The following is a 14,290-nucleotide window of genomic DNA, read 5'->3' as shown; positions in this document are numbered from 1 at the left end:
AACCAGCCTGGACCATCCGGAATGAAGCAGGTGTTTGATTTGCATGAGTAAAAACACAAGACTCAAACTAGGCACAGCCTGCTGTAACCACAGGGAGGGACCAAGAGCCAGGCATCCATATATGTGCAGAGCTATTTTAATAGAACAGTCCTCATCCTCATTCCACTGTGTGGCTTTTGTTCTCCTGAAGGTACCTGTGTGGATTACCGATAATTCACTCAACTTTCATTGGTTCAACTCATACTTACTGAACACCTACTCCGTGCCAGACTGTTCTAGGTGCTGGGAATATACTCAGTGAACAAAACAGCATCTCAGCCCTCACTGAGCTGGCACTGAAAGCCTTGTCCATTATAGTGGGGCCATAGAATTTATTGCCCAAACTCAGACACTCTCGAGAAGGAAACTGATTGCCGTGGATTATTAAGTCGGACAACAGGCAGAGACCAGAACCTTCCTGGACAATCCACAGGGGAGGTGCAGCAGGCCAAGGCATTGCCTGGTAGTGGACACTGCTCAGTAATCAGGTGCTTCTAGAGCAGAAAGAGCAATGTGCTTTGGAGGTAAGCAGTGCTGGGTTTGAGTCTCAGCTCAGAGACTTACTGAGTGTCATCAACTACTCATCCCTTCCGCTTGATGTTCAAGTTTCCTGGTAGTATGGATTACGTGAAGTAACACTTGGAAAGACCTAGCCCCTTGGCATGTAACGCCGTAGACAGGTTCTGTGACTTTAAGCAAAATGACATACAATGAAACCAGTTTTACTATAGACTAATTGGTATAAACAAGAGTTAAGCTTCTACAGCATCTTATCAATGTTATAATGAAACGATGCTGAACAAAATGATGCCATTCAAGGACCTGCTGTAGAGGCTTAACAACCATTGCCAACACTCCGACCCTCCTCCCACCCCCAACACACACATTAACTAGATTTGGAAACTACCCTTTAATATCTAAAGCAATCTACCTGGATTAGCAAAAAACTTACATTGGTTAAATAATTATAGGAAAAGTTTCTACTGGAGCAGCAGAATAAAACCCATGAGAAAATCATAACCATTACTACATTATTGAGTTTACTGTAAGTGCTAAGTAGCTTTTTACATTAACTGTGTTCCTACAATCTCTATGGATCAAGTCATGTTTTACAATCCATTTTAAAGATGAGAATAAGGCCTAGATCGGGGGTCAGCAAATGTTTTCTGTAAGGGCCAGTAAGTAAATATTTTAGGTTTTGCAGGCCACAAGCATACTGTTGCAACTATTCAAGTTTTCAGAGGTAGCATGCAGCAGGAAAGCAGCCAAAATATGTAATGAAGGGTGAGTTTCAATAAAACCTGACTTAGAACAGCTGGATTTGGCTACAGAATCTGTCTGCTGACTCCTGACCTAGAGAGGTAAAGCCTAGCTCAAGCTCCGCAGGCTAGTGAAGTGGTTTAGGTGGGATCTGAGCTACACCTATACACACAGTTCTGCGTCCTGGTTTACCCCTCACTACAGTCAATGTCAGAGATTTTTCCATATCACAACAGAGACACCTCCTTTTTCTTAATGGCTACAGAGTAATCCCTGTTGTGGCTGAACTGTAAGCTGCTTAGCTGGTCCCCTCCTGGCAGGTACTGAAGTCAGTTACAGCAGTTTGCTATTAAAAATAACTAGAGGCCCGGTGCACAAAAATTTGTGCACTCGGGGGGGAGGGGAGGAGTCCCTCAGCCCGGCCTGTGCCCTCTAGCAGTCTGGGACCCCTCGGGAGATAACGACCTGCCTGGTGGCAGAGGGCAGGCCTAATCCCTAGGTGCAGCCCCTGGTCGGGCTCAGAGCAGGGCCAATTGGGGAGTTGGGGCACCGCCCCCTGTCATGCACAGAGCAGGGCGGATTGGGGGTTGCGATGCCACCCTCAGCCATGCTCAGGGTAGGGCCGATTGGGGGGTTGGGGCACCGCCCCCTGTCACACTCAAGGCAGGGTCGATGGGGAGGTTGCGGTGCCACCCCGTCACGCACAGAGCAGGGCCCATCAGGGGGTTAGGGAGCTCCCCCATTACGCACAGAGCAGGGCCCATGAGGGGGTTGGGGAGCTCCCCCGTCACGCACAGAGCAGGGTGGGTCAGGGGGTTGGGGCGTCGCCCTCTATCACCCACAAAGCAGGGCCAATCAGGGAGTTGGGGCGCTGCCACTGTCACACTCAGGGCAGGGCCGATGGGGAGGTTATGGCTCTACCCCGTCACACACAGAGCAGGGCCCGTGGGGTGGGGGGGTTGGGGCGCCGCACCGTCACACACAGAGCCGCAGGGCGATCAGGGGTTGGGGAGCTCCCCCCTATCAGGCACAGAGCAGGGCCGGTCAGGGGGTTGGGGCGCCTTCCCCTGTCAGGAACAGAGCAGGACCACAGAGGTTGTGGCCCCGCCCCCTGTCACACACAGAGCCGCAGGGCAATCAGGGGGTTTGGGAGCTGCCCCCGTCATGCTGATCCCGGTGCCGGGAGGCATATTACCCTTTTACTATATAGGATAGAAGCCTGGTGCATGTGTGGGGGCCGGCTGGTTTGCCCTGAAGGGTGTCCTGGAACAGGGTGGGGGTCCCCACTGGGGTGCCTGGCCAGCCTGGATGAGGGGATGATGGCTGTTTGCAGCTGGTCACACACCCTTCAGGGTGGGGGTCCCCACTGGGGTGCCTGGCCAGTCTGGGTGAGGGGCTGAGGGCTGTTTTCAGGCTGGGGGTGACTGAACTCCCAACCGCTCCTATTTTCTTTTCTTTTTTTTTTTTTTATTCTGGGCCAGCTTTAGCTCCAAGGCTCCAGCTCTGAGGCCTCAGCTGCTGAAAGTAGGTATCTGGTTTGTTTTGGCTCTATAATCGAAACTCTGTATCAACTCCAGCTCTGAGATCCCTGGCTCGCTGAAAGCAGGTTTCTGGGGTTTTGTTTAGCGTCTATATTTGTTACAATGTTCAAACTGCAGGCTCAGAGGCCGGCAAGGCAGGCGGGGAACGTTGGAGTCCTCCGTCACTGAAGCAAGCAAGCCTCATGTTCAGTTTAAGCTGCCTGGCTGCCGGCCGCCATCTTGGCTGGCAGTTAATTTGCATATCTCGCTGATTAGCCAATGGGAAGGGTAGCGGTCGTACGCTAATTACCATGTTTCTCTTTTATTAGATAGGATGCTGCAGCAAATACCTGCGCACAAGTCATTTTGCGCATGTTGAACTGCAGTGTATTTTCAGAATGGCTGCTGGAGTTCCAGCCTTGATATCATTATCTCAGGCTGCATGCAACAGTTGGGGGAAGGCAAGAAAAGCAGCTTCCAGTTGTCTGACCCTTCCCTGAAAATCCTACCTAAGAGTTTCTGTTTATATATCACTGACCCAAACACAGTCCCATGGGCACATCCAGCTGCAGTGGGAGAGAGAAGTCTGAGGGCCTCCCCTGGGATCTCGTGGAAATGGATGGATAAGCACGATGTCCCATGTTACTCCAAGCAGGTGGGAGTGGTCCAAGCTGTCCCTTCTTGCTGTGGCTTTCTTAAGGTTCCCTTCCATCAGATGGGGATAAAGTATGGAGATAAAGCCAGGAGGCCAGACTCGCAGCCTTAGCCGTCACCATGGGTATCTTTGTCTCCCAATCTAAAGATGCCCTCTCCCCCTCCCATCTTTCCTCTACTTTAGTCTGTTTTAACTAATGGCATTTCATAGAAAAACTGCAGATTTTTCTTCAGACAAGATCTCTTCCCCTAATAAACACTTAACATTGTTAGCAGCACCCTTCCTTATCACCTTAAAAATAGTGAAATGGGAAATATACTTTATGTCTATATACTTTAACCAATACCAGTGACTTTCCATTTCCTAATTTCACATACAGTAACTCTTCAAACAGCTCAAACAGGTTTCTGGCTCCTCCTGAATCCTAATTAAATCAGTACAAATGTTGTGGCTCTAAAAGGATGGGGGATGGTGATTCCAATGAAAGCCCTCTCTACCTGCCAAGGAAATGGATTTGAGAGCAGTTTGAGGGAAAATTTTAGACCTTAAGATTAATTCGATGTGGATGGTGAGGCTGAAGAGAGTCAGAAGGCTGGATTTTGGCCTCTAGTTTACACAGCTGGGTAGATCTTTTAATCCCCAGTGGCTGGCTGGCCCTTTATCTGGCATAGGGCAGATGTTAAATTTTGTGAATGAAAAAAACATAAAAAACCTTCTTTCAATACTAGTCACTTCCCTTGACATGATTTCCTTATTTCTGTCCTGTATTTTGACTATTTTCCTATTCAGCCTGAAATTTACCACTAACTCATGTTCCCTTCAGGCCCTGTATTAGTCAGGATTCCCGAGAAAAGCAGAACCAATGGGGGTTGGAGGTGGTGTACATATAAGGACTTGGCTCACGTGATGACAGAGGCTGCAAGTCTCAAGATAATCAGTCGGCAAGCTGGAGCCTCAGCAGAGCAGATGGTGGGGGGAGTTCCAAGAGCCAATGTTTCAGTTCAAGCCTGAAGGCAAAGGACCAACGTCCCAGCTCGGCAGTCAGGCAGGAGAAATCGCCTTTATTTTCAGGAAGGTCAGCCTTTTCATTGTAGTCAGACCTTCAACTGATTAGATGAGGCCCACTCACATTAGGGAGGGCAATCTGCTTACTCAGTCTACCAATTCAAGTGTTAACCTCAACCAAAAACACCCGCACAGAAACACCCAGAATAATGTTTGAAAAATGTTTGGTACCCATAATCCAGTCAAATGGACACAGAAAACTGACCATCACTAGTCAATTTTATGAGTGCACCTGACTGATTAGCCAACAAGTCCCGCTCTTTTTCTGGAGAGGTGTTTTCTATGCAGTCAGGGTCTTGACAGAAATAAGAAGCACTCAAATGGGAGAACTGAGTGGAGTTTATCGATGAGACTTGTTCAGAAAGGTGAGGGCAGGATGAAGGGAACTTAAACTTGAGGGATGGTGAAGCCTCCAAGGTCCTGAGACAGTCAGAAGCTTTTATGATTTCCGGGTCTGATGGGGCAGACAGAGGGAATGTGCCAGCCATGTTCAAAGCACTTGACTCATTACCTTTAAAAAAAATGCTTTTTTTAATTGACCTTAGAGAAACACTGATCAGCTGCCTCCTGCACGGTCCCTACTGGGTATCAAGCCACAATCCAGGCATGTGCCTTGACCAGGAATGGAACTGGGACTTCTCTGTGCATGGGATGACGCTCAACCAACTGAGCCACGCCAGCCAAGGCTACACATATTACCTTTAAAAAAAGTTTTATTGAGACACTAGAGGCCCGGTGCACGAAACTCGTGCACAGGGAAAGGGGATCCCTCAGCCCAGCCTGTACCCTCTCCAATCCAGGACCCCTCGGGGGATGTCCAACTGCTTCTCCCAATCTGGGACCGCTGGCTCCTAACTGTTTGCCTGCCTGCCTGCCTGATTGCCCCTAACTGCTCCCCTACCAGCCTGATTGCCCCTAACCACCTCTCACTTGCCCTGCACCCAGGACAAAGGATTCCCTTTTCCGGCTGGTCACAGGCACCCAGGACCTGAATTTCCCCTCCTCTGGCCGGCCACAGGCACCCAGGACCCAGGCTGGCTGCAGCCACAGAGGACTGTGGGTGGGCGGCTTCGCCTAGGCGCAGCCGCAGGTGCCTGGGACCGCAGGGCGGGCAGCTTGTCCCTCTCCTGGGTAGCAGACTGGATGGTCCCCATTCCTCTCTCACGAGCTCATTTGTGCCTGGCTGGTCCCCATTCCTCTCTCCCCAGTGTTGAGTGTCTGAGCTGTTATGGCATGATGGTGTGACAACCACTTGCATATTAGCTCTTTATTATATAGGATAACTCACACACCAGACAAGTCTCTAATTTAAGGTGTACACTTCAATGGCTTTTAGTATATGCACAGTGATCTGTAACCATCACCACAGTCAAATTTAGAACATTATCCTGAAAAGAAACCCTGAACTCCTTAGCTATCACCCTCCAACACCCCCATTCCCTCCCAGCCCTAGGTAACCACTAAACTACTTTCTGTCTCTATGGATTTACCTGTTCCGGACATTTCATATAAGTGGAATCATACAATATGTGGTCCTTTGTGACGGGCTTCTACCACTTAGCATACTTTTTCAGGTTCATCCATGACAACCCAGGTGCACCCATTTTACAAGTGGGTAAATTAAGGCACTGAAAGGTTAGGTAACACCTGATAAGTGGAAGAGCAAGAATTCACACCCAGGTGTTTTAGATCATTATGCTACGCTGCCTCTCTGTTACAATAGAGTCCTCACCCACCATCAAGGGGAGCACTATAATAATGTCCCCCCTAATTGCATCCTCCCTGACCCAGTCCATCCTGAACCTACTGCCCCATTTATATCCACTCAAGTTCTGTCTCCAACACGACTTCCTGGGCTCAGGGGACATCAAGCCTTTTTACCTTCTCCCTTCTCCTGGTGAGGGAACTCTGGCTTCCTTTGTGGGAACCATCCCTACCCAACTCGAGGCCATGTGGCTTGAGTGGAGTTGTTCCCACTCCACCAGGCAATTCCCCAGCCACAGTAATTGGTCTAGGGAGAGAAATGTGACCTAATTGGAGAAAAATTAGACTGGAGTGGGGGAGGGGCATCGTTGTGGGTTCTGGGAAACCAAAGTTTTCTCTCACTTCTGTAGAAGCTAGAGCAGTGGTTCTCAACCTTCTGGCCCTTTAAATACAGTTCCTCATGTTGTGACCCAACCATAAAATTATTTTCATTGCTACTTCATAACTGTAATGTTGCTACTGTTATGAATCGTAATGTAAATATCTGATATGCAGGATGGTCTTAGGCGAAACCCCTGTGAATGGGTCATTCGACCGCCACTGGGGTCACAACCCACAGGTTGAGAACCGCTGAACTAGAGGAAGAGATCCTCTTTATGTGGCTGGAGGAGTATTAAGAGGTGATGGAGGGAAGTGCTGCAGCAATTCTGCTGCCATATATGAGGCGGGCCACTGGGAGCCATGGTGAGCCCAATTTCAACACTATGAAAAGCAGAAATAGGAGAGAAAGAGAAGCCAAGTATTTGGCTCGAGCTCCTGGGTCAAGCGATACCTGAAGAAAATGACCTCTGAATTTTTCATTCTTCTTATTAGAAGAACTGTGAGATGTTTTGACTCTTCTAAATGATATGAGAGAATTTCATGTTCTAAAATTCTTTTCTTATATAGCACTTAGAATATGGGCCCTTGAAGCAGTCAAATAAATAACTGAGATAATTAATCTTTTAATGCCCATGCTGTCTTATTTAAACACATACAAAGAGCATCAGCAAGTGAGTGCAACAGGTGGCATCTCCATGCAATTTATTGTTTCAATAAAGCCACTTGGAAGTTAGGCATGGAAAATACCACACAAAGGCGCCACTCCCCACCCCCTGTGGAATGGGAGCATTGCTGTCACCATTGTTTCCACCTGACAACTTGCTCTGGAACGTATTTCCAGCTGTCACGTTACCAGGTGGACTGGAGAAAACTGGAACAGCAAGTCACATCTTAGTGGAAAAGTGGGACAAATCTTGAATCACCCTCAGGGAAAAGCATCAATTTGGGGGTAGATTTAAAATAAAGCGCTTGTGGAATTAAACCACTGATTCTTAACCAGGGTGCATATCAAATCCTTGTGTGAGCTTTTAAACTATATCCATCCCTTAGGCCAGCTCTGCAGTACCTGCTTCAGTAGGACTGGGGGAAGCAGGAGAAATCAGTCAATATTTTTTATCTCAAGAGTTTAATTTGATTTGCATGCCTAATTAAGAATTCCAAAATTAAACATTAGGAAATTCTGTGTAACTGGAAATATAATTGAGATTTTTTAAAAAGGGACAAAAAGTGTCATGAAGAGAAATTCTCAAAAAACACACACAACAGCTATAAATAAAAAGCATTCTGAGGAAGGAGTTGAGACATAGTGGCGGGTGAAATGTTTGTCAGGCTTCCGCTGGGTTTGGAGTGCAGATGGACAAGAGGACTGAAGGGCTCCCACAAGTCTGAGCCTCCTTCCCCCCAGCATACTCTGACCTAGAAGTTTCTAGGTGAGCTCGTATTGAGATCAGGTGATTGTCATTACTTGTTTCAATTCGTTTTGTTCCATTCCATGAGCCCACGTGGTTTGTTTTTAGCTTAGATTCGTTTATCAAATGTTGGCTGAGGGCCTGCTAAGCTCCAGGAACTGGCAATAGCCCCTGCCTTTGAGACGCTCGCTGCCAGGCTGGAGAAATGGTAGGAAAGCGGGCAACAACCATACAATTATAGAATGCAATACCAACGCAGGAAGCTAGAATATGCAGGGATGGGAACGAGGGTATGGGAGGATTTCACCTAAGAGATAGGGGGTTTGAAAGGGCAAACAGCCTTAATCAATAGAAGGGCAGAGCATGCAGATTGCAGGAAGGTGGGGGTGAGCAAGGTCCAGGGAGCAGTGCCAACTAATGAATACGCATTCAGTGCGGCCCCTTGGACGCTACTTGGTGCTTAATGCGGGTTTCTCCACATGTGGTACCCTCCAGACACAGACTAACGGAGCTCCCCTGTGTTTTCCTCTCTCCCTTTTCTGAAAAGGAAAAGCCTCCTCTCTGAAAAGGACTCTCAAGTTAGTGGCCCAGCAGAGTAGAATAGCCAGCTGAGCAAGTCCTCCATATCTTGCAGTGTGCAAATGTGACAGTCCACTCTCATCTAATGGCAAAAATCAGGAGGTGGGCTTATTGGGGCCAGAATATCACCACGCGTAGCAACTGCTTATCTATGCTCTCCAGGGATTATCCCTAGGACATTCTGGAAGTGACAGAGCTGGTAGGGGGCGCTGGACTCGGAAATCAGGGGTAAGGGCGCCCTCTGGTGGCCACAGGCGGGCGCTGGGAAGACCTTCCTTGCCCTTGGCGTGCCCAGCAGCAGATCTTTCTTCTAGAACCAGGATCAAAGGGCCCCTCCTGTTCAGTTACAGTCCTGCAGGGCTGCCATTTCAGGAGGCAGGAGTGGAAGGAAGCACGTCCCGAAGGCAAGAGGAGCCTTTTAAACATTTGAAAACATATTCAATAGAAAAGTGCTTTGTGCTCTAGCAGAACCAAAAAAGGTGGTTTTGAAAAAAGGTTTCTTTTGTTCCCCTCCTGTTGGAAAAGGTCATGTTTTCTTCTCCACAAATCACTCAGATCCCGGGTCTTAAGGAGGACCTTTAGGAGTCGGGGGGGGGGGGGTGTCCAGAGATTTTATCATATTCTCAAGGAGGTATGGGATCTCCAAAAGGAATAAGAACTCCGAGGGGTCCCTCCTCCTGAAATTTCATAGAAGCTATGTTCAAATGTGATCTCCTTGAAGCATTAGAGGTCCCCAAAGTCTGTTCTTAATAACCATCCACCGATAGGGTAAGAGAGGGAACAGGTAGAGGCCGGATAGCTTCCTGGTTAAGTGCAAGCTCTTCAGCACCTAGCAGACTCTGTAAATAGGGGGACCAGGAGAGTGCGTGTCCCATAGGGTGGTCCTGAGAGTTCAGGGGTAAAGCAGTTAAAATAGTACATAGTCTGAGCAGGTAAGGAGCTGGCACGGTGCCGCAGTGGCTCAGCTGTAAGAGGGAAGAAAAGTACTGCAACCAATGAAAAGAATGAGGTAGATCTACACATACTGACTTGGAAAGATGGCCAAGTAGGTCACTGAATGAAAAAGGCAAATTGCAGATCTAGATGTACAGCATCACTCCATTTGAGGTACAACACAAACCCAAACACCTACATGTACGGATAAAAGGTCATGTTGGGTTTTTTTGGTCTGGAAAGGCACACGATGAATTATCAATAGTGGTTACTTCCAGGGAATAAGTTTGGAAGGGGTGCTTTCTTTTTTAGTTATATGTAGTTTATATTGTTTGATTTTGAGGCAAGCATTACTTCTGGAAGGAAAAAAAAGGAAAAAAATGTGCTGTCCTCTGTGGCAGATTGCTAATAGTTAACTACAAAGTAAGGCAAGTGGTCAGTTTCCTGCTAACAAGCAATCTACATGGAGATTTACCTGTCACTGCACATACGGAGTATTTTACCATGTGCATACATGCATTATTTATTACAAAAAAAGTTTTAATCTTTTAAAACAGGGCAATTTAGCCCTGGTCTGGTAGCTCAGGTTAGAATGTCGTCCCCATATACCAAGGTTGTGGGTTCGATCTCTGGTCAGGGCACATACAAAGAAGCAACCGATGAATGCATAAATAAGTGAAACAACAAACTGATGTTTCTCCCTCCCTTCCTCTCTAAAATCAATAAAAAAAAAAACAGAGGCAATTTAACTTTGTATTTAGTCTAAGAAAGATTTACTGAGTGTCAGACACTGTGCTAAGTTCTGAAGATACGGGAAGGATGAAGACAGTCTCTGCCTTCCAGTTCATGGTCTAGTTCAGTGCTTCTCAAACTTTATTGTGCTTCCAAATCACCTGCAAATGTTACATATTGGTTATCTATTGCTTTTTAGCAAATCAGCCCAGAACTCTGCAGCTGAAAACAAACATTTATTATCTAACATGATTGCTGAGTCAGGAATTCAAAACTGACTGAACTGGGTGATTCTGGCTCTGGGTCTTTCATGAGGTTGCAGTCAAGATATTGGCTGCAGTCATCTGAAGGCTTAACTGGGGCTGATGGGTTCACTTCCAAGATACTGCACAAATATGGCTGTAGGCAGAGGGCCTCAGTTCTTGGACATATGGCCCTCTCCACAGAGTAACTATCTGAGTGTCCTCATCACATGGCCTCTGGTTTCCCCCAGAGTGAGTGCTCCTGGAGAGAAAAGTAGACGCTGCAGTGTCTTTTATGACCTACCACCCCTGAAGTCAAACTTCATCATTTCCACCATATTCTCTTTGCTAGAAACAAGTCACTAAGGACAGCCCGTCTCAAGGCAAGGGGAATTGGGTTCCGCTGAGCAGAGGAGTATTGAGGAATTTGTGGACATACTTTAAAACCACGACTGGGTTTGGAGTGCATATTAATAAAATGCATATTCTGATTGAGTAGGTCTGGGGAGGAGCCCAAAGTTCTGCATTTTGAACATGCTCACAGTTGATAGCACTGCTATTGGTCATGGACCACACTTAGAGTTGAGAGGGAATCACATATGCAAAGAATGATAGCTCAGATCATGTCTTTGGAACAATACTGCTTGCAAGAATAACATCCTCTGTTATGCTGGCATTCTTTGGATGATGTCCAATTTTAAAATCACATTTCCCCTGAAAGGTCAGAGCAGTAAAGTAAGGGAAAGACAAGATTACCTTGTTAATACACGAGGACAAGCTGTAATGAAATAAAAAACAACCAAAGGGAGATCCATAAAATCTCTCTGGTCTTGTTTTGGAAGCTCTCAAGCATAAAACATCAGCCATCAATTCTGAAGGGGATGCTAAACAAACAGCAACAAATCTGGGCTTTTAATAAGGATTGTGCAAAGTGCCTTCATATGCCTAAGATTCCTGCCTGCAATACTTACAAAATTAGCTCTGACATGAGGGCAATAAATAGTACCAGCATTTCAAAGATCAAAGAACAAATACCATCAGCAGCAAGATCCAAAGGAGAGGGAGAACAGCCTAGGAGGCCATTTTCACAGCAGTTTTGCAATTGCTTAAGATATTTTTTTATATGTTTTTATTGATTTCAGAGAGGAAGGAAGAGGGAGATGGAAACATCAATGATGAGAGAGAATGATCCATAGCTGCCTGCAACCTGAGCATGTGCCCTGACTGAGCTCAATCACTGAGCACACTGGCCAGGCCTTAATAACATCTTGATCCTTCCCTCACCTTGTCCTTTCTCCTTCTCCTTCATTCCTTCCTGTCTTCCTTCCTTTAAATGGGCGCCTACAATGTATTAGGGACTGGGAAAGATTATTTGCCTTCAAGAAGCTCTTGGTCTTATATAGGAAAGACATAAAATGAGCATTTATAAAACAATGTAGGCATGAAGCAGTCACTGTGCAGAACAGTCGTTCTCAACCTTCCTAATGCCGCGACCCTTTAATACAGTTCCTCATGTTGTGGTGACCCCCAATTTCATTGTTACAAACTGAACATAATTAAAGCATAGTGATTAATCACAAAAACAGTATGTAATTATATATGTGTTTTCCGATGGTCTTAGGCGACCTCTGTGAAAGGGTCGTTCGACCCCCAAAGGGGTCGCGACCCACAGGTTGAGAACCGCTGGTGTAGAAACTTGGCTTTTCAGTTGTTAAACAACTACACTAAACTACACTGCAGGTGTCTGTCTGTAACCTAGCACTAAAGAGCTGGGGATCTAAATTGTCTTTGACCTTTCTCTCCCATGTTGAACTTACTGCAATTATCATCAGAAGACTGATTGACTTATCACATAAATTAAACTCACTCTTGCTCTAGGAAAAGAGAAATTGACTAAACCAAACTATCCCCGTGTCCACTATTCTTCAAAACTGGACCCCTTGGAGGCAAGTCATGCCTCGTCAGGCAGTGCTGATTAAACCCAGAAAGGCAAAAACCTTAATGCTGTAATTCTTCACCACAAGAAGCTTAACACATTTTGTTCCGCTCAGGAGTGTTCTCGTTTGTCACGCCCATGGAAAAAGGAGCAAATCTAGATACTTATGTAAGTTTTGTTTGGTCCCTCTTCATAGAGGAAAATGTTTTACGCAGTACCATATGTTAAAAAAGTACTAGGAACTTTAATTGTTTAATTGTTTTTGTAAATAAAAACATTATAATTATTGAAAAACAACACCTAAAATGCATTATGATGATTTAAGTAACGTGAAGTTTGCCCAAAAACATGCAGTCCCTGGCATATGTCTTAGAGATTTCTATGCGGTACCCAATGTGTTAAGAGTGTAGGCCCAGGAGTCTCCAGTCCTGACTCACATTAGAATCACCTAGGAGCTTTGGAAACCATTCTGATCCTGGGTCCCACTCTAATCCTGAATTTTTAGTTTACCTACCACCTGGAAAAAGTTCCTCAGGACATTCTAATGTGCAGCCAGAGAGAATTACTGATCTAGGTTTTTCATAAATTATTTTAGAACTAGAGGTCTGGTGCACAAAATTCATGCAGGGGTGTCGGGGGCAGGGGGTGTCCCTCAGCCCAGCCTGCACCCTCTCCAATCTGGGACCCCTCGAGGGATGTCCAACTGCCTGTTTTAAACGGGTAGTCAGACATCCCTCTCACAATCCAGGACTGCTGGCTCCCAACCGCATGCCTGCCTGATTGCCCCTAACCACTTCTGCCTGCCAGCCTGATTACCCCCTGCCAGCCTGATCGATGCCTAACTGCTCCCCTGCCAGCCTGAATGCCCCTAACTGCTCTCCCCTTCCGGCCTGGTCCCTCCCCGCAAACTGCTCTCCCCTGCTGGCCCAGTCACCCCTAGCTACCCTCCCCTGCAGGCCCAGTCCCCCCCTGTTGCCCTCCCCTGCAGGCCTGGTCGCCCCCAACTGCCCTCCCCTGCTGGCCTGGTCGTCCCCAACTGCCCTCCCCTGCTGGCCATCTTGTGTCCACATGGGCGTGGCCATCTTGTCTGTTGGAATGATGGTCAATTTGCATATCACCTCTTTATTATATAGGATGTGCAAATCACATAAGACTTCAACACAGTATGAAAAGTTTAGTCCTTTTTGGTCCATTTTTTGGTAACAGCCCTAAAGAAAATTATTATAATGCAAATTCACAAATAATTCACAATTTAGTATATTCTCCAATGGAAGTAATCCGCCTTCAATCCACAATTCAAAATAGAAACGAGTTTCCACTTACCTGATGAACTTCACAGCCTTGCTTTGTGTCAAACTTAAATACCTTTGTGTTTTCAATTTCCTTTTGTTACCAGTAAACTCAAATTTTTCCTTTAGATTCCTATTACTTTCTTAATAATTTATTCTTGATGTTTTAGGAAAAAATTAGCTATGGACCAAACACTGACCAGCTTTGTTTGCTGAAATTTGAATGTACCTGGTGCACTGTCAGCCTTACAGCATACACAAAAATCAACACTGGAGAGTTTTATTAAAAAACAAACCTCTTGCAGTTTAACAAAACTCATATAACAATATTATAACCACAAAACTAGCATAAGCTGGCCTTGTTCTGTTCCTAATGAGATACTCAGTTGTTTTTCAGAGTTAGCAGAATAAGACTGCAGACCATGTACTAGAATAGTAGGACAACACGCTAGAGAAAAAATTTACCCTAAAGTAACTTTTCAAAGTCACCGGGTCAAAATCCACTGTGGACTACAAACCCCTACCCGCAAATTCAAACATTCAATT

The 14,290-nt window shown here is 46.1% G+C and overlaps 1 protein-coding gene across 3 annotated transcripts in view; it reads right to left on the bottom strand.

Moving 5' to 3' along the window:
• The window catches only part of COQ7 (coenzyme Q7, hydroxylase), an 80,069-nt gene that overhangs the window by 55,644 nt on the left and 10,135 nt on the right, over positions 1-14,290 (bottom strand). The window lies entirely within an intron of this gene.

This window comes from Myotis nattereri (assembly GCF_964212035.1).
Source record: "Myotis nattereri genome assembly, chromosome: 4".
NCBI classification, from domain to species: Eukaryota; Metazoa; Chordata; class Mammalia; order Chiroptera; family Vespertilionidae; genus Myotis; species Myotis nattereri.
Note: the sequence above shows the minus strand (reverse complement) of the source record. Positions and strands in the feature narration are given on the sequence as shown.